Raw genomic sequence first — 4803 nt, forward strand, 5'->3', positions numbered from 1 at the left:
AACTTGTACAGACCTCCTGTTCAGATTCCTGTAGCAATTCTCTTCATGCCATCTAGCAGATCTTTAATATAACAATTAGATTTAAAAAATTCAGCTTTAAGATCTTGATTTTTGATCATGGATACAAAAATCAAGTTCTTTGTTACACCGGGCACATACATGACATTATGAATTTGCTTTACCTTACCATTAGTTAGAATGACAGATATTTTCCCACACCCTTTGATCTGATGACTTCTATCATCACCTAGGTAAATCTGTGCTCCTTCATTGATTTCTTTAAAATATTCGTACCAATGCTTGTTCCCTGTCATATGTGTTGATGCTCTCGAATCTACATACCAGATGTCTGCATCAACATTCTCTTCAAAATCTACCATAAACAATCTGAAATTCTGCACATGATTTTCATTCGCGAGATGACATCCATGTCATTTCTGCTTCTGCTGTTCTTCATGATATTTCTTCTTCTTGCACTTCCTGGAAATATGACCAAGTTTTCCGCAATAAAAGCATTTAATTTCATAGTTGTTTCTATTCGGATGCATACCTTGGGTTTGATTTGGTCTTTTCTGTGAATGTCCTTTGTTTTGCTATTGTAGATTTCCTTTCCCTTTGAAGAAGTTCTTCTTCACCATCAATGTAAGATCGACACTCTGGAGCTTCAGAGTCGATCTTCTTTCTTCTTCTTGCATCAGTATTCCTGTCAGCTCTTCAAACTTCAGGATTTTGTCTCTCACATTTATCCCAGTGATGAACATTTGGTAGTCATCGGTCACACCATTCATGGTAATTGTTACAAGATCTATATCGTCAACTGTATGACCAATGTCTGCCAATTTGTTCTTTAGATCTTTGATCCTTGCTTTGAAGGCAACAACTATTTCATTCTCCTCCATCTTCAGGGATAAGATCTTGCTCTTCAGAAATAGAAGACGATTTGAATTCCTGATCTCATACAAATCCTTCAAAACTCCAAGATCTCGTTAGTTGTCTTACACTCTCTGATGTGTGGTATGATGCAGTCTTTCACTGACATCTTCAATAGTGTCTTTGCTCTACCTTCTCGCTTCTCCCAATCTGGGATCGATGCTAATCTAGCCACTGGCTTCGGCTCATCCCCATTTACAATCGTCTAAGCACTCTGCACTTCTAACAGAGTCCACATCTTGAATTTCCAAATTTGCATAATTGGAACCATCGAGCTTGTTATGCTCATTCAAGCATGCTTCAAACATATTATTATTCATCTTGGTGATTTAGACAAAAAAAAAAATCGACAGGTAAAAGAAGATGTTAGATTTACCCCAGATCTGTGACAAAGACAGATCACTGATTTTCAATGTTGTTTGATCTCACAGAAGACTCGCATATCACCGTGGCTTCCTTCACAGCCTCTAGACAACCTTCTGTTGTTTTCCTCTGCAACCTTCTCCAAGATGCAGCCTTCTCTTGGCCTCCACAGAGCCTTTTTGTTGCTTACACGATCATTGCAGATATACACCACTTATCTGAGACGTCGTCGTAGATGTACACCACTTATCCGCGACATCGTCGCAGCTATATGATGGTGATGTTAAGTATGTTTGAGTAATCGTCACGTTTATTCTCCTGAAACCTGCGATGATTTCGATTTAGTCGCACCCTTCTCTCAGCATACAGGTTCCTCAGCCATGATGCTCTGATACCATGATAAAAATGGCAATGTTGTAATAAAAGAAATAAAACCCACTGGTCAGCTCTATGAAAGAGAGTTTGAACCAGGAGAGTCTAGCTCTGCAGAACGCTCTACATTGTTCATGTACATCACACATTATATAGTAATCATGGTTTTAGGGAAGTTAGAACAATAACCTAAGAAATAAAAACTAATTCCTATCTTGAGGTCACGTGAACGAACTCACACTATTCTAGGATATTCTCCATTATCTTCAACAGAATTAACTCCATTCCATACTTTCTGAGGATGTTTTGGCTGAGAGTGATATCAATAATATGTGGGTAGGGAGAAATAAATAGAAATAAAAGTAGAGAGTGAGCTTAGCCAAGACTAAAAACCACCTGTTTGCCAGAAAAAGCCATGTATTAAAAACCATGCAAGGAAGATATTGGAAATGGGCCCGACGATGTAATGTGATAGAAAAGGAGAATCCTTTCTAGGATCTAAGCATGTTCAAGACCTGGGGAATTTATATTAATGATCACTCCACAAAAACCATGTTCAAGAACTGGGGAATTTATATTAAAGATCACTCCACAACAACCCTTAGAGTGTGATAATTTGGACCCATTTAATGAACTAGAGATGGGAATAATTTTGCATTGACATCTATTATCCCTTTACTCATTTTGGCTTTTATATTAAAGATCACTCCACAACAACCCTTAGAGTGTGATCATTTGGACCCATTTAATGAACTAGAGATGGGAATAATTTTGCATTGACATCTATTATCCCTTTACTCATTTTGGCCCTTCTTTTTGCTAGATCACATGTATTGGTATAATTTCACATGTTCAATTTTTTTTAATGAAGCCTAGATGCCGAGGGTCAAGGGAGAATATAGGGTATTGGCGTCATAAAAAATTAAAGGTTATATTTCAAATATTATTTTTTAAATAAAATAAAAAACTTTTCTTTAATATATTATTTGAAAAATATAGCTGTTTTTATTTAATTTTTAATTACAATTATAACTGACCTATATTCATCTTAACTCTGGATCTACCCAAGGCTTATAGGGATCAAATCTCTTAAGATACACACATATTTTAAGATGCAAACTAGGTTGAAGAGAGCTTCTCAAGGGATTCAATCCATCTCAGCACTTGATAAATTTGACATCTCTACCATAGTAGGTTGAAGAGCATCTCTCAAGAGATTTTATCATCTTGACACGATATATTTGACTTTAAGATGAATCTAGGTTGGTTTAATTCCCCCCTTTAAATAGGATATATTCCACAGGAATACCATGAGTCAATATCATGGATTTTATTTAACATAGGGCTATTTTTATTTTGATCAAGTCAAAATATTTAGAAGACGTTACATTACAATGAGTCAAAATGTTTACAAGACATTACATTACAACACCTCTACCATGTTAGAGAGCACCTCTTCCCACTATTAGAGAAAATAATATAACATATTATTAATAATTTTAATAATTTATTTTTTATTATTATTGAGAAAATGGAATGGTTAATATTCTATTTAAATAGCTATATGTAAATGGAATACTAAGGCTTAATATGATAATCAAATAATTATATAATGGAATCTGTCGAGACAATTTTAATGATGATTGAAACTAGTAATATTAATATTATATATCACAAGTATAAATCCATCTTAAGAAATGATCTAACCCAGATGGATCAATTTTTTTTTAGGAAGAAACTTCTTTTCCAATACAAAATAATACAATGTGTAGTTTTTCATTGTTTAAATTGTCTTTTTGAGTGCTATATAAGGTATATAACTAAAACTCCCAAAAAATCCTTGTTGAATTTAGGGAAAAAGCATATATACCTAAAAAAAGACCAAAGTGTAAAATACTGGAACAACTTCAAACATTTTAACCATAAGAACTTATTTTTACAATATCTTTGTATGATATATAAATAATTCTTTTGAAACAATATAATAGTTGAAATTAAAATATTTTGCATAGCATGTGCATCTAAAAGTTTTATTAGCACACACTACAAATGGTTTTTTGTTATTAATATATTTTTAAGCATAAGAATATTAATTCATATTAAAATATTTTATTGAGGCGTAGTCTAACTTATAGAAAATTTTTCTTTTTTCATGACATTTTTTTTTTTCTGGTTAATTTTAACCAAAATATGGCAAATTTTTAAAAAAACTCGAGTTTAAGTTGTTTAATCTATAGAGTTTGAGTCCCCCAAGGGGTTTTTCAGGGTGCTGAATTCATTTATGTATTGAAAAATTAATTTTACAAAAAAATCTATTTAGTCTACAAGTTAGACTACGCTAATCATATTGAATATCTTAATATATACAACATTAATATATGTTCTTTAACATTTCTTTCTATATATATATATGAATTTAATATCAACATAAATTAGTTAACATACATCTCCAAATAGTTTATTTAAATTTCATGTTGAAATATTTTTGAGAAGTATAAGTTTTAACATCTTGCTCACATTTTTTTACTTCTAATTTTTTTACATCAAATTTTATTATGTCATATGGAAAACTAGCTAAACTTGCATATCATATTCATTTCTGTTTTTGATTATAGCTGAAATTGTTTTTCTAATTAGAAAATATTTTATTTTTATTTTAAGAGGGAGACGTGTCAACTCCAAGCTGAACATGGGTGAAATTACACATTTCTCTTATATTAAAATGTAAAATAAACTTCTTGGCTCAATAATTCAAAATCCCTAATTAACTTTTATATAATCATAAATAATATATTAAAAAATATAAATTCATATAAATAATCATATGAATTAAAATTTTATGGAAAATTAAACATTAGCATGGTAATCAACTAAATGAGTTTCTTCAAATACTTTTAGTTATTTGAACTAACAATGTTAATAGCATTTATTTAATTCAAATTCTCTAATTAACTTCCACATAATTATAAAAATTATATAAAAAATAAATTCATACTATTTAAATTTTTATGACCTTTCAAGTAAGCAAAAGCAATATTGTGCCATATTATTTTCTTGTCGGATGCAAGTTACATTTTTATTTTTATTTTATTTCTTCGAATAAGAAGATATTTTCATTTATTAGAAAAATTATATATA

The sequence above is a fragment of the Pinus tabuliformis genome, chromosome 2_1 (assembly GCF_031772625.1).
Source record: "Pinus tabuliformis cultivar Carrire ecotype Pingquan chromosome 2_1, CPIR1, whole genome shotgun sequence".
NCBI lineage: Eukaryota > Viridiplantae > Streptophyta > Pinopsida > Pinales > Pinaceae > Pinus > Pinus tabuliformis.